Genomic DNA, 25,988 nt, shown 5'->3' with positions numbered 1-25,988 from the left:
AAAATTATAAACGTGGTCTGACGACGTTAATGATAAGGAAAGAATAACCTTAATGTTTAGAGATGGCAGTAGGCGGAGCATTATTTGAACACTGGTAAACATCTTCAAGGCCATTTGTAGGATTTGTTGTCCTCGTTGAAAATGAATTCTTAAATAGACTCAGAAATAGCCCCATTAAAGTGAGTTAGGCTGCCAGTGTCACTGTGTTTTAGTCAAATATGAGAGCAATCAAAGTGAACTGCCTCCTCATCAATAAACCAAGCAGATCCCATCTATCTCCTCAGGGCTATGATGGATAGACATGGACCAGTCTAATTAAAGGATGAATTATGGAAAGGATTCAATTCATCACTACTCTGTCATCACTGTTAAATTCACAGCCGGGCCCGTCTTCCTATCTGGGTTGTGCAGCTATCAATCATGCATCAAAAATATAAGCCCAAGTGGGGATTTTCTGTAGTTTATCTGGGCCACAGACACTTCTAGGAGTAAAAGTTCGGTGGTTTTAGTATTCCTGTTGAAACGCATCAGGATCCCCAGCGTGAAACGTTTCTGTTAACACAAACATGGTGGGAAAGACTATTGACCATCAGTCACCAGCACACGTGCACAAACACCATCTAAAGTCCACGCTGACACAGAGGAATGACAAAACCAAAGTATTGACACACAAGAAAAACCTTTGTCAGTGGTTCTCAGACTTTTTGGAGAACCCCACCTTTTTTCTCATTTCTGAATCAAAGTCCCCCTTTGTCTGACTACAACATTTTGCCATTAGAAAACTATTTAAAAACAAACTGTAGAGTACAATGATGGAATGAACGAGTAACACACATTTTAAAGAATCTCATTTTGTAAATAAGTAGAAAAAAACAGTATTTAGTGCAGTGGTTCCCAACCTTTTTTGGATCGAAACCCCATTTTGATATCAAGATTTTCTGGCAACCCCAAGTTTTAGATCACGTTTGAGCTTAGATATTTTTTTTATTTTTTACTTAATTTTAGTTGAACTAGATTTATATTTCACAAAGTGAAAGTATAGAAAGTATAGAAAAGTATACTGTATATCAGCACTTACATTAAAAGTGTGTGTTTCCTGTTTTTTTGCAAAGTTCTCGGTACAGTTAGAAGCTTTTGACTTCGTAATCAATACAACATGATATCGGCTGAAGTGACAAATGGATTTACCGTCCCTCACTTGATCATCAGTGTTGTGAAGATAATGAGGCAGCTTCAAACAAACGAGTCAATAAGGTCACACATATCGAACAATTCCAAAGCACACTTATCGGACCCGTCCACTGAAGTGTATCTGAGGACGTGAAATCATTTTGTGTGTAGCCTACAGCAGAGGCTGCTGTCACATGGGTGTGTAGTGTGTGTGCATTGATATGCATGATAAACAGGAGGAGCAAGTGAGAGAGGGATCGAAGGAAAACACTTGGTTTATTGACATTGTTGAAGAAGTTTTGCGCAATGCATTGTGGGATATGGATGTGTTTTTACTTCATTCTTATCGTGATTTCTTGTGTTTGCCTTCAAAAACTGACAGTTGTGGCTAAACAAAGGCAGATGTTTGATTCTGACTACGGTACTCCACATCCCATACTGCAATGCAGCAAACTTCACATACAATGGCTGTGTTTGAAATGGCACACTCCCTACTAAACACTACACACTCATTGACTCCATAGTGTCTACTGTATACTATATGTATGATTAGGATGATGACTGTTCCCACTGAAGTATATTTCCAAGTTTCCCAAGATGCATTTGGAACCGACAAAAACCTGAATTGATTGATTGATTGATCATACTTTATTCATCCCCGAGGGGAAATTCAGTTTCTGTTACATCCCAACCAAGAGACTTGAAAGACAATAACATATCACATGGGGGACAGGAACGGGATTACTGGGGAGCAGCCAGCAAGAGCAGCGCTCCGTTTCTTAGATGAGAAATATGAAACAATGTGTAGGAAGAAGAGGTAAAAAAAAAAAAACAAAAGAGAGGGGCGGAGTTTGGGATCATGAGGCTAAATATCTCTGTTGATTCTCCACCTCTGAAAACACTTTAAGCGAGACAGTGGCTGAGTAGAATATCAACATGTGTTCATTTGATCCATAAAACTTGTGAAAACACATTTCATTCTGTCACGGCAAATTTGCGGTTGACCTCATTTGGAGACATGATTTATTGCTCTGGTTGAATGATGGAGTCCAGGCGAGGCATTGATGATTTTATAAAAAAAGGTTTATTATAAAACTAAATAAAAGACTATAAAGATGGACAAAATTAGTGACCGCCCCGGGCGCAGTTCTAACTCATCACGTATATTACCCCTCAGTCCCCCTCCCTCCTCCCCCCAGGAGATAAAGAGGACAGGGTGGAGGTGAAAGAAGAGGGTGAAAAGAGACAGTTTCTTCTTTAGGTCAAAACAACCAGTTCTCTGGTATCTAGTGATTGTCGTGAGTGTTGGAGGTGTGTGTGTGTATGGTGATTGTGTGTGTGAATCGATGTGTATTGGGTGTGTATGTGTGACTATGTGAGTGTGTCATGCCTCTGTGTCTGAGGGATAAGATGTGTTTTGGGAAGCTGACCTCGAGAAGAGAGCAGAAAACATGAGACAGCAGAAATGAAAAGTCTCAACTTAAAGCCTTAAAAAGAATAAGGTCTATGAGTAAATATGTTAATAAACATAACTAACAATTTTGCCCCGACAATTCTGACATTTCGGAGATTTTCAGCGACCCTCCATTGTGCAACTGACAAAACTTCCTGTTAACTTCAAAACAAGAGCCCGATATACAAAACCGTTAAAAAACGAATTGATGACAAGAAGAGATGCTTTTGTTTTGAAAAACGGATGTTGGAAGCTGGTCCCAGGACCATTTTATGTTCTGCTCGCAATGCATCATGGGATGGTTGAGTATGACTTGTGTGCCCACTGTACATGTCCCCATATGGTATACATCCAGGTATTTATTGCGTACTTAATATTTTCATACTATCTAATGTGAACACACTACATACTCGTTTAGACGTCAGACTTAGTATGAGTAGTACGTTAGGATGACATTTACAACACAGCCAGAGTCAATGAGAGAGTGTTTAGAGTGGAGATGACAATAACCTTTCAAGCAGCAATTTCTTCTTTTTACGTCTTTTGTTTTGTGCAAATGATGTTTGATTTATTGATCAATGAGGCCTACATTTTGTCTGTAATTGATAAAAAAAAAAAAAAAAAAAAAAAATTGCAGCTCTAACTTAAGACAATGAAAACACCCACAAATATACAGACAGCTTTCAATGGTTTTGGGTTTCTTTATTCAGATTTTATTATTTTATTATAGGAAATATAAAAATGTTGAACAAAAACAAATAATTGAATCTTTGGAAAGAAAAGCACAATCCTTCCTGCTGCATTATTTAAAAAGGTGTAAATAAATAAAAAAGAGTGGAACTGCAGTAAATTACAAACACAAAATTACTTATACATGCAAAAAGATCATTGACTATATGGAAAGTTTTGGGGGATTTTTTTCTATTAAAAGTTTAGCCTGTCCTAAGCTAATCTAAGTGCATTGATTTATTTTCCCACCAACAATGACGGGTGCTGTGCTTTGACGTAAAGTGCATTATTACTTAAAAACAAAACTTAAAAAACAAAAACAAAAGCTGTTGATTAATGCCTCGGGGATGGGACTGAGTTTAGTTGGAGCCAATGAATAATGGCAAATGTGATGCAAGGGTGTGACCATTGTTGTCAAGGTCCTGTTTTTATTACCCCTTTAAAGAGCGGCTACAGCAACAACAGCAACGGTGTAATGAGGCAGCATTCGTCCTTAACTCTCAAAGTGAAAGTAGAAAAAAAGAGAGAAAAACATGTTCCCGTGAGATGGTAAACCTAAATATATTAATGGTGTTAGAATAGAGTGAAATAGACGTAGATTAACATTCAGCCATAGAATTCTGTTTCCAGACCAGTCCATTATCTACATTAGACACACCATGTAGAAACTGTTATTATTAATAACAGTGATTAGTCAGTGATTCTCAACATGTGGCTCTTTTTGTCTTCATTTAAAAACCTTATGAGGGAAACTTTGTAATATTTACCTTTTTCCTTTGTCCATTTTGCAACATCCTTTGTCCCATGTTTTGCCCATTTTCAAAAAGTTTCAGTTTAGACACACAGTTTAGAGTGGCCAAAAAAATGGGCAAACAAAAAGGAAACAGGTGGTATGTAAATGCAAAAGGTCGTTTAAAATGTCAAAATGTGGCAAATAAAAGTGAAAAGGGGCAAAATGTGGAACAAAAAGAGGCAAAATGTGTGAAAAAAAAGGAAACAAGTGGTATTTATTCGGCAAAAATAAAGAAAGGACAAAAATTGGTTAAAAGTGTACAAAAAAAAACTTGCAAAAATGGACAAAAAATCTGAGAAAAGTTTTATTTATTGGGAAAAGGTAATTAAATTCTGAAAAAAGCAGCAGACGTTTTTGAAAAGGGGCATGAGACAAAAGAAGGTGCAAAATGGCCAAAGGAAATAGGTATAAAAGGGTTAAAAAATACTTCAAATCAGACATAAAGAGCCACATGTTGAGAATCACTGACTTAATAACTGATAATGTAGTGGGCTGGTATGATCAGAAAATGCCAGGGTGGAATTTTTGTCCCAGTCCACCTCTGTATAAGGATATATATTTATGGTATGTCAAATTTAGTCAATAATATATGTATACCATCACACATTAGCATGTGTGAGCGTTTTACACACGTGCCACAGCAGTGCAGCCTCATGAATAAAGTTGTGTGTAAACCAGAAGTTCTTCATTGCGATCAGCAGTTCGCGCATAATGTGCAGCATCGTGGAGACTCTCCTGGGATCCAGCCCCCAGCTCTGTGCTCTGCGCTGTGATATTTAGCCTTTTAACATGTGCGAGCAGCTGTAGATTAAGTGCTGAGTCATTTGAGTGGAACAGAACAGATCAGCGGCACTTGAGATGAATCCGCTGAGGTGAGCCAGAGGTTGCACCGCATGTGGCTTTGTTCGTACTCACCAGTGAGTCTAACCTTTGCCGCGCTCCAACAACAACAGAGAAACTCTCCCGGAGTGGAACGAGGTGAAAGAACACCGACAGCTGGACCCTCTTTTTGGAAGTCGGATGCTCGGGGCCACGTTTGCTCATTTCCATACACAAAGCGAGGCTGGAGAGTTCTTGTTGACATTCCACATTTCGTGAGAAGAGTCTTGCGAGCACCGCTGGGCTTTCATGTCGATATGTCAGGCCAGTTTGTGACTGGAAGGTCGCCAGTTGAAATCCCATGACTGCCTGTGCAGTGGGAGAATGACACTCTCCATTTAGTCTGCATCTGGCAGTACGCTTCCCTTGAGCAATACATTCAAATAATATTAACACCTTGTCGTTTCCCTTGTTGCCACAGCAGTTGATTTTCTCATGCATTAAAAAAAACTTTCTTTGAATAACTTAAACTTCATATGAAATGCAATAAAAAATATGTATGCTGGCTTGTTATGCCACGCGAAACACATCATATTTGATACATGAATTTTGGAACTCTCTACATCCTATGTTCCCAAAGTGGGGTACAGGTACCCCCAGGGGTACGCAAATTGTCATGGGGGTACGTGAATAAAAATTTTGAAACACTGACAATATTAAATACTAGAATATAAAAAGAGCAGTTAATTTTAGGTCCTGATGCTAGACTAATGCTATTACTAGATCATTGCTATTACTAAGCTAATGGTAGGTAAATGCTAATGCTTGGCTAATGATATGTTAATGTTAATGCTAGGTCAATGTTAATGCTAGGTTCAAGCTAATGCTAGGTCAATATGAATGTTAGGCTAATGCTAATGCTAGGCTAATGTTAATGTTGATGCTATGTTAATGCTATTGCTAGGTTATTGCTATTGCTAGGCTGTAGCTAGATAATGCTAATGCTCGCAAATGCCAATGATAAGCTAATGCAGTACGACGCAGGCCAACACCTGCATCCTCACTGGCATTTTCTTTAGGAAATGCAAATATTCTAGTTATTATTATTAGATACTATTCCTCAACAGGATAGGTGAAATTTACTGCTACATTGTATATGACATTACATTATGTTTTTAAGAGCTGGAGTAGGGGTACATGGCTTCAGGTCACATGTCTGAAGGGGTACGAGACTGTGAGAAGTTTGGAAACCACTGCTCTACGTCATCATTGTGATGTTTTTTTAATCAATACGATTATACACATGCAATACCAGGATTTACCACCATGGGGCAGTGATTAGTTTAACAGAGGCCTTTCCAGCAACTCTACAAGATTGTCATTTAGAAGAACTTTTACACTTTTGAAAAGATTAAAGTCAGAAAAAAACATTTGAATTACTGAAACATCAATACAAAGAGTTACTGTGTTGATGCAGTGTGACATTGCTTTATAATTCTGTATTTGGTACAGCAGGTATGAGGTCATGTAACTCTAAATCAGTCACTTGTCATTTTATTGCATTTCATGGGGTACCTGCATATATCACTGCATGATATTGCTGCAGGGATATATATATATATATATATATATATATATATATATATATATATATATCCCTGCAGCAATATCATATTTTGACCACATATTATTGCATTCCTAAACACCATAACGAGCTGATGTAGCTATAATAAGGATGTGCAATGATAAATATGTATTTGTTTTCTTATTTTGTTTACTCTATTTATTCTATTCTATTTATTACTCAGTCATTATTCACCTAGACGTGGGAGTTGTGCTGCTTTCATGTAATCAGTGGATAAATGATGAAAAATGGAGTCAGAAATGATGGGGTTTTGTGAAATTGTAGCTCACAAAAACATTTTGTGGAGAATTTGGAAATATGAAACAGACATGAAAGGTGCTCTCAGATCTAAATGCATCAAATCCAGATCAGACAGGATGACTCAAACTCCTGTTTGAAGTATTTTTGCTCGGTGAATCATCCTGCTGAGAGACGCCACTGCTCTCAGGGAACGTTGTTTCCAGGAAACCCAGTTAAAGGTCTGCCTGGAGCGGATGAATCCAGCGCATTGTTACTCTGTTTGATAAAGAACCTCTCAGGATGTTGGACCACATGGACCAAACTTTGTCAGTCTAATGTATATTCTTGCACAGGAAGTGCAAAAGCCCCTTTTCCTTCAATCAACCCAAAAATAAAAGGTTTATTTGTTTTCACTGGCATTTATTTCTTCTTTTGTTTGTCTGTTGAATGTTTTCCGTTGAACTGTTTGATCATGTAAAGCACATTGAATTGTCTTGTGTATCAAATACGCTATACAAATACATTTGCCTTGTCTTGCCTTGTTAGCAGGATCACGTCAAAAACTACAGATTTTGAACCTTACATCACAAATTATTCCATTATAATATGAAGAGGATCTGGATCAATATACTGTTCCTGAATACTGAAAATACAGAAATATTGCATCTGTCAGCGTAGAACTTTTACTGCCGGTGTTTTCAATCACCTGGACATCAGTCAATTTCTTTATTTCATCACCTCACACAGATTACTAGATTTATTATCATAATCAATAACCCAGATACATCTAAAGCTACAAGCTCTATCAAGGTTCTCTGCTTCCTTCACAGCAGACTGCTCCAGATGCAAAAGACCTGTTACTCGGCTGCGTCCCATTAGTCCCTCCTATCTCCTTTCCTATCCACTGTTCCTTGTTCAAGTGGTGGCCGTGTTTTCTCTTTTAGCTCAGGAAAAGAGGCTGTAGCCTAGGAAACACTGATGCATCCTTCACCAAAGGAGACGAGATAATGCCGACCCACAATTCCTTGCAGCGGCAACATTTAAAGGAACACATTCACCCGAACGCTCACGGAAACTGAGTCTGAGGTCATGTAAGTTACCAATGCAATAATCTGCTTTCAACAACTATAAGTAATCTAAAACCCATGTCTTATGATATGTAAGACATTTTATCAGATTATAACTGACATAAAACAGACACTCTGTCATTCAGGAAAAAGAGATCAAAGACATTTTTAGACACATTACATTTTATTCAACATAATTCATATTTCTGAGTGGAAGGTGAGTGTGAGCAACCATTCTTAATGTGACATTCTTTTAGTTTCACCTTAGTTCCTCGTAGCCTGGTAAACTCTTTTCCTTTGATTTACATTCAAACCTTGTGATTTTTGAGATTATATTAAGGGAAAGTGTTATAAATTTGCTTGTAGTTGTTTATTTTCGGATAATTGTAGTTTTTTCACCACAGCAGACATCACTAACCATTGCGGCCGTCAGATTATTACGTCACCTAGTGAAAGTGCGTCTGACTGTCAAAACAAAGGTGATGACCGTTTCCTAACTTCTTTCCTAACACCTTTCCTTAACCCCGTGGATGATGTCATCCACAGGGTTATGGAAAAGTGGATAAGAAAGGAGATAGAACGGACTATTCTGACACAGCAAAACCCCCAATCTCCTTTCCTTAACACTTTGGATGATGTCACGGGGTTAAGGAAAGGAGTTAGGAGACTTCCTAAAGAAGTTAGGAAAATGCCATCACCTTGTTTTGACAATCAGACACACTTCCGTTAGGTAGTAATCAGACGGCGGTGAAAGTTACTGTCGTCTGCCATGGTGAAAAAACTACAAATGTTTGAAAATGGACTAAAAGCACATTTATAACACTTTCCACTGATAGAATCTCAAATCACACAAGGTTTGAATGTAAATCAAAGGAAAAGATGCTACCATGCTACGAGGAACTAAAGTGAAACTTAAAGAACGTCACATTGAGAATAATTGCTCACACTCAATCAATCAATCAATATTAATCCAAAATAAGTTTGATTTTATGACATTGTTACATTTATGCAAGATATGGGAATTCATAACATTGTAGGCATATAAATGTACAAAAATGAGTCTGATCTTTTTTTTTTACTCTGTTTTATGTCAGTTATAATCTGATAATATCTGATAACATCTTACATGATCTGCATCCCTCTTCATGAGTTTCTGTGAACGCTCTGATGAGCGGGCCCCTTTAAATGTTGTCGCCGCAAAGAATTGTGAAGCAGCATTATCTTTGGTAAAAGATGCATCATAGTTTCCTAGGCTAAAGGAGTTTGCAAAAGAAGCATTGAACCTCTGTTCCTTAGCTTTTATAGAATGTTTCAATTCATCCTGGGGTTAAAGAAAAGTGGATAGGAAAGGAGATAGGAGGGAATATTCACACTTGCGTCTTTGTTGACCCCCTTTTACGATGCTCTGTGTGTTTGTTCACACATTTGCCAAGTCTTGTTTCCCCAATAATGATTCTACACAAGCATTCAGGTATACACAAATAAATACATTGTTGTTGGAACTCCAAGGTTCCTGATTGACTTTTGGTTGATTTAAGTTGTCATTTTATGTATTTTTGTGTTATTGTTTTTTTGTCCTTTTGTGTATTTTTCAGTAATTTTGTATTTTTTGAGTGATTGTGTAGTTTTGTTGTCATTTTTGTAAAATTCTCTGTTATTTTTTGTGTATTTTTGATTATTTTGTTTAACATGTATTTGTTTTTGTATTTTCAATGTTACACTATGTATTTACTTTTCACTACAGCTTTGACAGAAAGACAGAGTATCTTTTCTATTACAGTGAAACAAATGCTCATAGATTTACATATTCATTAGATCACCCATGGTTTTGTTTGTACTTCGTACCCATGTGGCTTTGGGTTTCCAGCACAATTCTAAGCCAATTCATTAGACTCACACAGAGTCACGAATTGGCACACAAAGACAGATCCAGAAAACTCTCACCCTGCCAACGTAGTGGAGCATCCTCGGGATCCATACGATTAAAGTGCAAAAACTTTCTGGCTGGTGGTGAAAACAAACGTTGTAATCTTTTTTTACCGGTGCAAACAATTCTCACCCAGCTGGCATTAGTTGCAATTTGGATGAAAAATGACTGCCTTATGTTTCCACTCCACTGACCATTTCCCTGTATGTCAGCAAACTGCTTGTTGGTCAGTTTTTATTGTAGAGTGTAACTCACTAATAACATTTCTGAAAGAAGTTTATCTCATCATCTGAACAAAGAAACTAAATAATCAAAAGATTTAAAGCTGCAGTATGCAAGTTGATGCTTATGCTAAAGCCTTGATTATGTTAATGCTAGGTTAAAGATATTGTGGACGACGTTATTTTGGCTTCAACTTCCGGGTGGATCATCAAGACTATTGGTCCTCCAAATTGTCAATCATTCTGATGATATTGTTACGTAAGACTGTCGCATGTGCTCATGCTTGTGCCCAGTGTGCTCTGGAACCTTTGAAAATGGAATTTCACTTACCAGTGGCTAGTCTGACATAGTGGGAAAAGCTGCAAATCTTCTTTTGGAAGGTAATCTTGTATGATCGATGCAAACTCCAACTTGTAAACAGAGCTGTGCACGAGCAAAACTGGGTTTGTGCACAGTGTTGCGCATTTGCAGAAGGCGTTTATTTTCTAAACTTCGGGGAAATCATCCTCTATACCTTTAATGCTAAGGCTGGGTTAATGCTAATGTTAGGTTTATGCTAATGTTATTGCTAGGCTAATGCTAATCCTAAATCTAGGTTTATTATAATGCTAGTTAATGTTATGCTATTGTTAATGCTAGCTTATGCTAGTGCTAGGCTATGCTAAGTTAAGCTATTGCCAGTTAATGCTCGGCTAAAGATAAGCTACTATAGAGCTAGGCTACTGCTAAATTAAGCTAATGCTAGCTAATGTTAATGCTAGGCTGATATATATATATATATATATATATATATATATATATATATATAATAACTAAAAAAATTGCAATTTATATATATATATATATATATATATGTATATAATAACTACAAAAAATGCAATATATATATATGTATATGTATATAATAACTAAAAAAATTGCAATTTATATAAATATATATATGGTTGATTCCATGCAAGTCTCACAATTCTACATGCTGCAGCTTTAAAAAAAACAATTAAACCCAGTATGTTAAGGAAATATAATGAAATAAGTGTGAGTGTCATCAAAGGTATGAAACACATTTTTTGAAGGGTATTAACTGAATTGTGCCTTTGAATTACAATGGAATGTGACTATTATTTATTACTATTGTTTTATTTTTGTATTTATTGCATTGTTTTTTTCTATGATGTGTTCATGGTGTAAAGGGGTAGATTATATAAGATTATTCTCCTTTCTGCCCCCCTTTATTCAAAATATATCATATTCATAATTAAAATGTTTTGTTTTTAATCAATTCTTGAATTTAAATTTGAAATACAGATAAACCTTCCTGTGCTTGTGTGGGTTTCTATGGAAGCAGATTAGGGCCAACTTTGTTGATGAAAATTATTTGGAGAAATTAAGAAAAAAGTCGAAATGTTGAGAATAAAGCTGAAATATAATGTTGAAATTAAAGTCGAAAAGACAAGATTAAATATGAAATCTAGAAAATAAACTCAAAATACAACATTGGGATAAAAGTCGAAGGTATTAAGTTAAAATCTACAGAAGCTGACTCGGACAAATTCACCATATATGACAACATTCGTGTTTATGAGCTAAAAAAGGAAGAATCTCTTTGTTATTAAACCCAACTAGTTTAAAGCAGGTCTCACCCTGGGACCCACATTTTGCCACAGTTATTAAATTGCAGCCCACTGTTAAAAACATTTTTTTCAAAATAAAATAAATCTATATATTTTCCTGTGCAACATGCGTTTCACAGCATGCCTGTCAAAAAAAAAGTTTATTTCAAAATAAAAGACAAGTCCAACATGAGAGACATTAGGTATTTATTTATTTTTGACCAGCTGTCTGCGACCCACTTTTGGGTCCCGACCCACCAGTTGAAAATCACTGGTTTAAAGGCATTTTTTAGAGCACCACAATCTGCTGTTTGTTGTCAACTTTCATTAGCAAACCTTTGACTTATATCACAAAGTTGTATTTTGAGTTCCTCTTCAAAATGTCACCTTTGATCTCGTCTTTTCCAACTTTATTCCTGTCTTTTTTACTTTAATCTCATCTTTTTGACTTTAATCCTGTCTTTTCGACTTTAATCTCAACATTAAATTTCAACTTTATCCTTGAAATTTCAACTTTATTCTTCATTTGCCCTAAATTGACCCTAATCTGCTTACACAGGTTTCACCATCTTAGTTCCACAATCAAACAAAAAACATGTGTGCAACAAGTTTGGTTGATCTGAGTTTCAGAAAAGCTCATTGAATGTGTGAGTATCTTAGTAATGGCTGACTGTACAGTTTCAGTCTCTTTGCTATTTCACTTAAACACTTGGTTTTTACATTGTTTGTGATAATATAAACTGATAGTTTGTTGGCCTGCTTGCATACTTTAGCTTCAGATTTTTGTATTGCACCAATAGGAAAAAGATCATCAGACAAGCTGCGTTTGCTTTGGCCATATTTAAAGGACAGACATCTCATTGAACAGCTCAGGTAACCATTTTTTTTTTTTTTTTTTGCTTCACAGAGAGAAAAAGCCCTCTGGATATCGGCCATGCTTTACTCTACTTCAGAGCAGTTTAAGCAGCATTTGGCAGAGTCATTTCAATGGCATTTGAAGAGAGGGGTTCACGTCGGCGTCCATCTTTAAACTGAATAGAGGGAGTTTACTAAAGACATTTTCAAATGGGAAAGCTGCCATCCCCAACTTTTCATTTCATGCCCACTAAAATACCAAAAAGTTAAAGCCATCTGTGGTGTCAACATAGCTGGCACCCTGCGGGGAGGCAAACTAATACTCATTTGCAATTCTGATGAGATCTCAGTCTGGCTATAAAGATTTTTAGCTGATATTTTAGATAAAATACTGACATTAACACTGAAGCATGATTGTAATATAAATGAACAATAAAAAATATATATTGTTTGAAATATCTAATTCAATGCTATGATTTTGATATATCAATGTTGAGAACTATTGTAACTATAGTATCATAATTTCTTCACATGTTGATACACTCAGAAAAAAAAAAGTAACATTCCTTTGTTACATTCTATTGCTCTGTCGAATAAACTACACAGTAATAGAATTACTCATCTTTCCTTGAACCTGTTCAAATGAAAGATCTGGAATTCTACAGTTTTTATTAATTTGAAAAGATTTTTTTTCTGTTACAGACTCCAAAATCACACGCGCACACACGCACACGCACACACACACACAAGCAATTTTCCTCCAAGACAGAAACAAATCAAACGAGATCTAATGTTGCGTTCCAAGCAAGTCAGCCATGTTTGTGATGCTTCGAAATCGGGATTTTCAACTTAAAAATGCCAAATTCTGAGTTGTCTTGAACGCAGCATTCTGTGTTTCTCAGTCAGCTAGTTTTTATTTATTTATTTTTTTTACATTTTGATATAAACTTAATCATGTTTTGACTGAAATGATACTGAGAGTTAGTCACACTTAAGACTATTTCAGTCATAGTCTAGTTTTAGTCAACTATATGAGAAAGATATTGGTCGACTAAATCTGTTAAAGATATAGTCGACTAATATATAAACTATTGAAATCGAGATCTAATGCTCTGTTCAAAGCAACTCGGAACTCAGGATTTTCCTAGATCCTACTTGAAAAAGTGACTTGAACGCCACCTGAAGTCGGAGCTCATACTCGATAAAGTCAGGGAAAAAGTAAAAAATCTAATATTATAGCAGTCAGCATGTTTGTGACATTTCAACTTGGAAAAGCAAAATTTCGAGTTCCCTTGAACGCAGCATTCCATGTTTCTCAGTCAGCTCGCTTCTTGATTGGCTAGATCCAATTCCACATCACAAATCACGGGGTCATGAGTCGGGAGTTGTCGGCTTTCCTCACACACACACGAGTTTTGGTTGAATAAATCAGCTTTAATTTTGACTTAGTTTTTGTCAAAGTCTTTTGACTAAAATGACAGTTTAAGTCAAAATTTTGTCTTAATTTATCTATTTCAATTAGTTAACATAAATTTCAATATATTTTTATATAGATTTTGCCACATGTATTATTTTAATTACGGTAGTCATAGGCTGTGTTGTAAATGTCACACTAATGGACTATTCATATCAAGTCTGACGTCAAAATGAGTAAGTAGTGCGTTTACATTAGAAAAATATGGGGACATTTTGTAAGTATGCACAGTGGACACACTAGTCATACTCAACCACCCCATGATGCATTGCGAGCGGAACGTAAAATCAATTCTCTTTTCAAAAGAAAAGCATCTCTTCTTGTCTTCCATTACTGTGTTTATCACTTTTGTAAATAGGGCTCTTGCTTTGAAGTTAACAGGAAGTGTCATCAGTAGCACAATGGAGGGTCTCCGAAAACCTCCGAAATGTGTTTTTTACGTGAGTTTTATGGATCAAACGAGCACATGTTGATATTCTACTTGGTCACTTTCCACCTTTACTTTCAAAGTAAAGGTGGAGAATCAACAGAGGAATTTAGCCTCAGTGTGATTCAGGTTTTTAATGTTGTAGGTTCGAAATGCATCCTGGGCCATCATCCTAATCATACTTAGTATATAGTAGAGAGTATATACTCATTGAGTTTGTAGTGTATAGTACGGAGTGTGCAATTTCGAACAAGGCCATTGTCTTGTTATTGTCACTTAAAAATGTGTAGGTGACAAAAACTATGATGAAAATCTAAAAGGTTAAATTTACAATTGTTGGCCCTATTATCTGGAGATTTTTACTCTGAACACACCTCAGACCACAGGATCATCTTATAAAACCTAAGATAATCTGACATTTACTTTTTTTGGTCGGGAAAGGGGGAAAATCTTGACAAAACCAGCCTGATTTTCTTTGTGTGTGTAAATCTATAAAGCTTTTTCACTCTTGTGTACCTGTCCAAGCATTTGTAATTCCTCTCCAAAGAAAATGAGGGTTATATTGAGCACAGTGAGAATAAGGAGGCTGACAGAGAGATAGCTGTAGCGGTGGTGAGCTACAATCCAGGGTCACTTCTCGGTCAGGCAATCAGTTCACAACATTACAGTGAGGTGGTAGAAAGAGAGAGTGGGGCTTTTAACACATGGAACTCGCGTACACTTCAATGGACCCTGACGTCCAGATATCTGGCCTTTCACTCGTTCCCCACAATGCCCTGAAAGACTCACGCTGGTAAATAGCTGAAACATCTTCTTTGGAGAATAGAGTCTTGGCTCCTGCTGTCACATGACACCGTCACTGAGCTTTGACAGTGAGGTGTGTATGTGGAGGGTAATGAGGAGAGATGGTATATCTAAAGCATCAACCAAAGGTGATTGTGGAGACCTCTGTTTGCATGTTTCACATTGATAAACATGCTTAGATACAGTAGTTTATATTATTATTATTATTATTGTTATTTATTTTTTTATTTGTTTTTGTCATCTTTTTCTTTTTTTTCTTCTATATGATAAGAGACATTTTTATCTTCTGAGTAGTTTTGACTGTCAACTGCCAGTCTTCCTCAAAGGTGATTGCTTTGATGTACTGTATCCCTATGAGTTCTCTCGTACGGAAAGCATCAAAGCATTTTCTGACTGCTTTCCCTCCCGTCCTGTTCCTTTGAGTTCTGGGATATGGGACGGAAGGAAAGCAGTCGCCTCTGAGGAAGACTGGCAGGTGACATGTCAGGGGATAAAGATTGACCTAAAAATATTGTCTGAATAAAGAAAACCTTAACCTATATCAGAAAAAGAAGACATTGTTTTTCCCCCTTTTTCACAGTAAAATCTACAATAAATGAAAATAACAACGTTTTATTTTCCTTCTTTGGTTTCCTTTTTCTCTTTTTTCTTCTTTTTTTTCCCCAATTTTTTTCCCTTTTTAAATTTTTTTCCCCTCTTTATTTTTTTTTCCTTTTCCCCCTTTTTTTCCAAAAATGCTGCCAGGATGTGTAAAAAAAAAGCTAAAAATTTACAATAAAATCTACAATAAATGAAAATAACTTTTTTTTTCCTTTTTTTTGGAATAAACAAAGAAAACAAAAAGAGAGAGGGAAAAAAGCAAAGAAAATTACAACAACAGCTATTTTCCACAATTCTAAATTCTCAACTTCGATATTTTCTTCTTCTATTTTCTGTTTTTTTTTTCAAACACTGAAACTGACAGCTCAAAAGGATGAAAATGTGGAGCTTTTTTTTTTTTTCTTTTGTAGTACGAACATTATAAATGTCTCTGTTGGATTTGATATCACTGATCGGTCAATCACATTACACAGCTTGACGTGAGAATCTTAAATTACCCTGACCAGCAGCTGTTAGCAATCAAAGGAGAATATTCTCCCTGCAGAAATAATCTGCTGTCTAACCCCCCTATGGTGCAAGTGATAACGCTCCAGAGGTATGAAATATAGCGTATCCCCACTAGCCATGCAAAGCTTTTGTTTTATAACCGCAGGAAATTCTTCAGATGCTTGTTCTTCACGAGATTCTCCACTTTCGTGCTTTAGCCATCATCATTGTTGTTGTTGTAGTTTGCACCAGGGATTAGGCTGTGATGAGGGTTGGTCTCTAATGCTTGGAAGTCATGATGAAACTCTTTGTGCTAACAGTCGAGCCCCGGTCGACTTCAGGCTGAACGCACCCCGGAGGCACCACATAAAAATATTTATTATTTTTAAGCAAGAACAGAGTTTTTCTTCATATCATAAGTAAATGCATACGCTACCTATTACACTCTATTGACTGTTTCATAACTAGATTACGCTAGTTTCTACGAAATAACGTGTTCCCCTTCTCAACTCAGTTGGTTTACAGCAGACATGGACAACGAGCAAACAAACAAAATGACTAAAACGACACAGAATTACAGAAATTTACACAAAACCGCTATGAAAAAATAACAAAAAATAAAATGACAAGAGAAAGACACAAAATAACAGGCAAAAACATGACATTTTTTTAAAATAACAACACAAATACAAAAAAATATTCACAAACAAAATAACATATACAAATATATAAAGTAAGTAAGTAAGTAAGTTTTATTTATAAAGCGCTTTTTGCAGATAAAATCACATAGTGCTGTACAGAGTTGTGGTACAAGTGCAACACAGTAGAATAATAAAACAAGAGTGCATAAACATCATAAGAACAGCAACATTAAAGGATATATAAAAAATAAAATCCAGTTAACTAAACAACTACTTACATAAAAAGTTGCACAAGACCACAAAATATGTATAAAATATGTATAAAAAATGACAAAATTACAAAAAAATTTACAAAATTACAAAAAAATTGACTAAATTACAGAAAAATACACAAAATCACAGCAAAAAAAACTACAACTTTACAGATAAACACAATAAAGGACAACAAACTAAAGAGCAACAAAATAACACCATAAATAGATGAAATGACAACAAACTTACATAAAATCAAACAAATGTTACACAAGACCACAAACCGTATGAAATAATAACTAAACAGAACAAAATAACAGAAAAGTAAAAACAAATAATGAAAAAAGCAACACAAACCAAAACACACAAATAATTTTATTTCTGCCCTCGATTCACCATTTTTTGTGACTTATACCCATATTTACCGATTACCTTTAAGAGAAAGTGACCAAGTAGAATGTCAACATGTGCTCATTTGATCCGTAAACTCACAGAAACACATTTCATTCCGACATTTTGGAGATTTTCAGAGACCCTCCATTGTACTACTGACAAAACTTATGGTTAACTTCAAAATAAGAGCCCTATTTACAAGAGCGTGAAAAAACTAAAAGACAAGAAGGGATGCTTTTGTTTTGAAAATCTATCAGTTGGTGACTGCACTTGTTTAGCAGATCAAACCTGGTTGGAAAGGCTTCACTCACAGCCTGTGGGACGACTTGAGCTCAGCGCACGAAATGAGTGGGTAAGAAAATAAATCTTTGTAAAAAAAAGTAGCTTTTCTTGCCCTTTAAAATTGCGATGCTGTGAGTATTCACCAACACTGGTTTCCAGTATTAAACTAAAATCTTTCTTAGCATCAGTGCTCTGGAAGATGATTCGTTGCTTGAATAGATTTGAGGGTGTCATCTTCTTGGGCAAAAGTCCCTAAATCCCTAATCAGGTGTTTTAAATGACCTAGATTTCTAAGAAAAGAAAACGTTGCTCCAAATTGCCAAAGATTATCCAACAGTGCCATACTGAATGTGAACAAACGCTGAAGTTTTCAAACGAACTGAAAAACTGTTTCATATGACGAAGAAATACTAAAATTCCGCTATTGTACTGAAGACGTTTGGGAATCTCTGCATTTTTCTGATGTAACAAAATCAACTTTGCCACACATCTCTAAATATTCCTGACTGTTTGCTAAAAGTTTCATCATTAAGTTTCTATTGTCTGCTCCCATTCTCTGTGTGAAAGTGGATGAGATGTTATCCATCATGACAGCCTAAGAATACAGATAAAAAAGAAATAAATGGGGAAACTAATACAAGCGGGAGCTAAAGTAACTCTTCGGGGGGAGTATACAACTAATATTTGTAACTTATGACAAAGCGTGAGAGGCGCTGGAAGCCATAACAACAGCCGCGACACAGGGGTTTGACAAAGCCGTGGTAGAAAATGTGCCTGACGGTGTTTGGCGAGCGGCGGTTTTGAGTCGGTGCTCATGAGTGAGTAGACACTTCCACTCAGTGATTTATTCAGTCTGAAACCATGCGGAAAATTACTTCATCACAGCTCCCCTGTTAAATGCTTGTTTGCTGGAAAGTGCTCCTGTTTTGAATTGCTGTCATAATGAGAAGTTTGTGTAGCGGGTAATTATCCATCCATGATAAAGTTTGGCTCAAATTTCTACCACTGGAATAAAAAACGGATACTTAGACGGGCCTTGTTTTCTTGTTGTGTTTTGCTTTGTAAGTACCTCGGTGGTTTGATGTGTGCGTTTAACTTCACAAGTTTTTTTTTTTTTTTAAAGTTTGCGACAAGTGAAAAAGTTTTTGCTGAACCCACTGAGACATAATGGAAATAAGACGAGAGAAATCTTTCAATAATGTGCAAATGCCACAATATTCTAGCTATCATTAAACTAGATGTAGGGATCTAAGTACACGTTAAAATATGCACCAAAAAACGTGTGTACTTCCTTTTCCACGTTTAAATCCAGATGCATCAATAGTGAATTGTGCGTGGAAACATGCAGTGCAAGGTGGCGTACACACGCTTCTTCAGCTGTTGATGCTTTTGTCGGGTATTGCACAAAACCAGGATAGGAGATAAAGCCTGAAAAAATGGGCTATCCTGGATAAACGTATCCCCAAATCGGTTGAAAGAAAGCCGGCCAAGTTTATTCAGGACCAGTAACCATGGTGATTTAGTCTCTAAAGCTATCCAGTAACCATGGTGATTGAGCCTCTACAGCTAACCTGCTGCAGAGCAGGTTAACAACCAGGATAAAGTTATCCCTGTTGTGGCTCTGCTGTCAGTGCTGTGAGAAATGAGTGTTTTACGTAATGTTCATGGTTTTTATACATGTTTCTTCACCCAAATATTATTAATAGTCATTTAATTTGCCCGTTGAATTTTGGTTTTATTATAGTTTATATGTAAAGATGAAAAGAACAAATAAAAAGACAATATTTGAGCAATGAAAGTGAGAAGGCAGATGGATAATTAGGAATATTTTCCTTATTAATGAAACACCAACATTGAAAAGTTAGAAAAGATACAGAATATTCTTACTTTACTCATTATGACTGCAATGTAACTAATAGAAGATTTTTTTTTTTTCAAGTGTGTCCTAAAAATAAGAAAATTGATACTGTACTGTTATATCTGAAGAGTTTCACATTATTCTGACTTCACTTTTTAACTTTACAGTAACTCTGTACATTTCATTTATATTTCTGTCAGGCCTCTGGCTGTTGTGTAATATTGATACATCCAGCTTGTGGAAGTAACGTCAGAGGTTTGATTTAAACGTATTATTGGAGTTATGTTTATTTATTTTTGTTACATTATAGATGACACATCCTTTCCAGAAACGTATCTATATGTATACGTAACATAGCGTACAGTCAAGGTTTGTTGTAATGCTGGATCAGTGGTAGATTTCTTGCATCACATGTGGGATGAACTTAAAAAGAAAGTGAAAATATAATAACCAGTGATTTAGAAAAGTGATCAGCTCCACCTCCTCCTCTTACTGTAACTATAGAAGATCACTTTAATAATGCTACTTGTTTGGGATATTTATGGCGGTTGGCTATTTCTCCTTTTTAGCAGCGCTGCTGTTCCTTTTTTCCGTATCATGTCTTATTTCTTCATCCTGTTGCAGAAGCATCAGTTGTTCAGCAGGTACAGTATAAATGAAACTGAGCGTCCATGATCCATACTTTCATCAGTGATTCTGTGATCAAACTCATGGTCTTCTTAAAAAAGCTGTAACTGCCCACTTATCTCAAACATCCTCTTCACGAAGGCTTCACTAAGCCTCGTCTCTTTATCCTGCCTCGGCAAATGTGTAAACAATTCATCCAAGATAGCACCAACCAGACTTTGTGTAACCATGCATTCTCCTTTATCCTAGATGTACAGTATTTATCCCACTTTTGTGCAATACCCCCTGATCTGCTCCAAACAGCCTCTGGTGCAGTTACACAAGCTCACCACTTGAGGGGCCGTTACTGTAGTAGAGACTTCTCTAGGCAGAGAAACAGAAACATGATCAAGAGGCTCTCATATAAGGCTGTGTTGTAAATGTCATACTGACGTACTACTCATACTAAGTCTGATGTCAAAATGAGTATGTGGTGCGTTCACATTAGATAGTATGAAAACATTGAGTACACGAGAAATACCCAGATGTATACTATATGGGGACATTTTTTAAGTATGTACGGTGGGCACACTAATCATACTCAACCATCCCATGATGCATTGTGAGCGGAATGTAAAATAGTCCTGGGATCGGCTTCAAGCCAAAAATCAAAAATTCCCTTTTCAAAATAAAAGCATCTCTTCTCTTCTTCCATTTATTTTTTTTTAACTCTTTTGTAAATACTGTTCACACATATTTTAATGAGGCTCAGGTCGCTTTAAACTATTTATATTTAAAATTGCGTATTATGGAAGCCAATAGTTCTGTTTCACTGCAAACATATATCTGTATTAAAGCAGGACGCTCTGCGGCCACGTTATGTCCTCATATCTCCAGCACATCTAACTCCGTCACGCTTTACAGTGATGATGATGATGATGATGATGACGATGATGATCAAGGAGAGAGATTTGAACTGTGACTCAGTCACACTGCAATAACATCACCGCCTCCTTTCCTTCAGCCCGCCTTCATTCACACATACGCGCTTTTGGTGGGCGTGTCAGCAGCCTGGACCGGAGATTACACGTAGGAGAAAAGCGCGTAACTGCAGGCGTGTAAAACAGCACTTAAGTCCAGACGGGAGAATAGAACCTTATATGAATTGCAACACATAGTGCAACAATTTTGAATGAGATTTATGGGCGGAATTGGACAAATCCGTCCATTTGTCAAATACATATATATAAAATTGTATTGAATCGATAAAATAATTCATTGTTCTGCCTTGTTTAACAATTTCCACCAACATCAGTTGCAACAAAAATCCATTAAATAACACGTGGCTCTAATTTTCACACTTAGATTGTAACCTTTTCTGTTGTCTAACACCCTTTCTGGAATTATTACATATTGTACGATAAGGTCATAACACAGTTTACAAGGCAGGAAACTATTCAGTAAATGGTAACTGAAAAAATGCATTGACGAGACCTAGAAAAGAAAAGAGCAGCTTTAAATAAAAAGAAAACCTTTAAAATAACACACTGGTCTGTGAACACCTTTATCTTTAGGTTTTTATTTAAATCAGAAACAATGAAATGAACATGTTAATGATCGCAGGCTTTCACGTTGATAAAAGTTTTTTCCTCTGGCAAAGGAAACATTTCTGGCAACTCATAAATTGCACGTTTTTGTTATTGTGGTGTAAAATTATTATGAGGATGTCTAATTACAGACAACTACAGACATACAGTAACTACAGACAAACCATTTGTAATGTGTCTTTGCTTTTTACATTTAATGTCCCTGTATTAATGATTTGGTAAGAAAATCATCCCCGGTTATGAGGACAAGTTAAAAAATATAGAATAGTAAATTACTATTAATTTGCAACAACACAGCATCGGTAGGATAAAACTAAACTGTTTGACAACCTAAACTAAACCAAACAAAAACTAAGCAAACTAAACCAAACTAACAACTAACTAAACCAAACTAACTTGCACTAAATAACCAAACAAAAACTACACTAACTAAACGAAAAAAAAAAAAAAAAAAATACAGTAACTAAACCAAACTAGCCAAACCAAACGAATGTAACCAAACTAACTAAACCAAACTAACTTACACTGACTAAACCAAACTAATTTAACCTACAGTAACAAACCTACACTTTCTAAACCAAACTAATATACAGGAACTAAACCAAACTAACCAAAGTAAACCAAACTAACCAAAGTAAACCAAACAAACCTACACTCACTAAACCAAACTAAACTAACCTATCTAAACTAAGCCTAATGGTGGGTAAACAATTCAATGCTTGGTTAATTCTTTTTTTCTTGCGATTATTTTCACAAAAATACTCCATCAAATATATTATACACTCTTCCATTAATATGTGTTGAGCCTGAATTATCTCCAGCGTTTAAATATGTAGTACCTCGATGTTAAAAATGTCTAAACATTTACACTTCAACTATCAGGAGATTTTTTTTTATTTTGATGCCAATCTTCTTATATGCATTTCTTATTGAGAATAAAAATAACTAAACAAAACGCCTACACTCCTATGTGCAGGAACAAAATGTAGCGTGGAGCTACAGTGCAAAAATAACGATTTACGTCAGCATGTGAAGTGAAGCAGAACAATAAACACATTTTAAATAGCAGACTAAAAAATCAATTTCCTCTCTTGTTTTCTTAAGCTTTTTTGGCAGATTATTAACATTGTTAAGTTATTACGTGTATTTTTTGACTACTGCACTTTTACATTTGTTTTTCATGCAGATAACTAGGTACATTTAGTTCCTGAGTTTTGTTACTTCTTTCCCGTTAGTTTATTTCATACGTGCACTGTATTTCCTTTTAGGTTTTCTTAAACTCTTTGGCACAGATTGCAAACAATGTTTTGCTATTTCCTGTATCTTTGACTGTCACACTTACAATTGTTATTTTTATGCAGGCAATTAGTTTAATGTCATTTTTGATGTATTATGAATTATGAATTACTTGTCCCCTGTTCGTCAATATGTGTTGTTTGTCAGGATTAATTGGGGGGCAATGGGTGCAGGGGGTGGGGCTTGAAAGTTGTGAATAGCCAAAAAAGTATGAGAACCACTACATTAGGTTAAGTTTGTATTTATGAATCAAAACACCATTGAATACCAAGTGAAATAGTTTCAATGACAAAGATCCTGATTTACAAGACATTTCAACTGAGACAAACTGCAACTTACTCACTCTGTTAAAGTTTGGGTTTGTCAATGTTGACCCATGATCACATCGTCACAATTTACTGCAAGCTTCCAGCGAAGACGCTGTGGTGATGATGAAGCTCCTGTCTGATCTCTGAGACACACGGTTGCACTGCCGTGGCATTTTGATACGTATGGGGAAGATGCTCACATCAGACGTCACGGTGTCACGACCAAGCATCCACATACCATCAGTCTAGAATTCAGAAGGTTTAAAACTCAGGTTGTATGAGGCCGTTCTCCTTCAGATGCCTCAGAATTCATGGCCTGACCCTGGGAGACAAACTTATAATGCATTGACCCGTCAGTGGAGCAGAATGGAGGGATCCCATGGAAACTTTTCAGATTGAAATGTCTGCTGTTTTGTCCCTGGCCTGCAGTGATAGACCCATCTCTTCTCTCCAGGGATGGATTTAGAATGTTGACGGACTTGAAAGTTAGTTTCTTAAAGTGATACGCAAACCTACGCAACACGTCCCATGAATGCACTTTAAATGATTGCTCTGAAGCTCAATAATAAAACTATTTTACTAAATCATGTAGAAAACATCTGTGATTAATGACTCCAAACACATGCATATCCTTATACGTGGGCATCACCATTCTTGAGACGTCTGTGGAAACTTTTCGTATTTCGGCTTTTAGAGGCATTTCAATCCGAGGTTTTAGTGCATAGTTACAGTATGTGTCATTTAATTCCATGGACTTTATTCAAAGGCAGTGGCTATCCGTACGGTTGCCGTATATCAATACACCGACATTCTATTCATATGCAGCACACCTCATTGGCCAGTTTAGGTCACGTGACTAAGACTAAACCTATCCCTGACCCTAAAAATTGTTGCGATATAGGGTTATAACTTAACTCTAACCCTCACCCTAAGATGCTACGTACGTGTACTTTGGTAAACGAATGAATAACACTGGGGGTTGTCCGGAAGAATAGACACTTTCTTATTCTAATTCAGATTCAGACAGCTTTATTTATCCCTTAAGCAAAGGCAGAGTGAGAGATTCTTGCCAAGGGAGGATTTTCGCCAACAATAATGTGTGTAACATTTACAATTATCCAATTGATAATGTTGACTACAAACATTTGCGTCAATGCGTCGTTTCATGTTGTAAATTCATAATAAAATCACGCTTTCTGCTGCAGTACCATACATGAACTGCTGCGTGCAGTGTTGTTTCAACTGTGAAGAATATTTGTGCAACAGAAGAACCAACCTAAAGTCTCAAAAGTTTGTGACCATTTCACTAAAAACTTATACAACACACCTGAGGTAGAACTAACATATGTGACATGAAACTAACAGTAATACGTAAGAATCAAAGCAGCAGAAAACAATTTCATAAAAACATACTCCGGCTTTAAGATTTACTGAAATATTTATTTATTTATTTTTCTGGATTTTGTTATTATTGAGCATTCTATTGTTTGTGATATTGATCACATTTCTCATGATTTGTATTAAAGGACATTTAAAAAACCTTAAAAGAGATGTAGGCTCCGCTGTAGTATTTGTATTTTTAAAAGAACAACAAAATAATTCATATATAATTTGTACAGTCACTGAGTTTTATTGCATTTAAAATATTTGTATATTAGGTATATTGTGCAAAGTATTTTATTTTTTCAATGATTTTGGGAAAACTTTTGACAACTAGGGGGATCACTCTTGTCTCAGCAAAACATCGGTCAAATGAAACATCGTCATGGTCTCAGGCTTCAGTAAAAGGCATCAGACTCTACAAAATCAGGTTGCAAAATATGACTTTTTATAGAAACCACAGTAATAACAGTAGTTGCACATTTTTTTTGTTATATTTCATACAAAATAGCATTTTATTTTCAAATGTAGACTCACCCACATTAAGGTAAAATATATATATATAGAATAGGATAGGAGTAAAATTATAGTATATTATATATTTGAATTTATTTTGCCACTTTTTCTGTTGGCATTATAACAGTAAATATATATAAATTGGCAAAAACTTTTCTCACATACAAAATAGCCTTTTTGTTTTTAAATTGCTTCCCTTTCATTTTAATTTAAAGTTTTTGTTGTTGTTGTTGTCATTTTGATGTTTTAAATATGAGGAAAATAAATCTTCTCCATACATTCATCATCTGATCCTGCCCTTCTGGTCAAGGGCACCTTACCCGGGAGCTCAGCCCAGCTCACTCAGGGCGAAAGGTCGCTCGTTCATCACACAGACAATCACAGCAATACACATTGCTTTTCAAAAATGAAGAAGAAGAATTATTGTCAATGCACAGTTAGCGTAATAACAATAATACGTAATCTAGATCATAAACATCGACTGGACTGTCCTACAGACTGTAAGTTATAATCCAACTTGTAGTCTTTGCCAGATCATTTTTTTTTAAT

This window comes from Gouania willdenowi, chromosome 4, assembly GCF_900634775.1.
Source record: "Gouania willdenowi chromosome 4, fGouWil2.1, whole genome shotgun sequence".
In the NCBI taxonomy this organism is placed as follows: Eukaryota; Metazoa; Chordata; class Actinopteri; order Blenniiformes; family Gobiesocidae; genus Gouania; species Gouania willdenowi.
Note: the sequence above shows the minus strand (reverse complement) of the source record.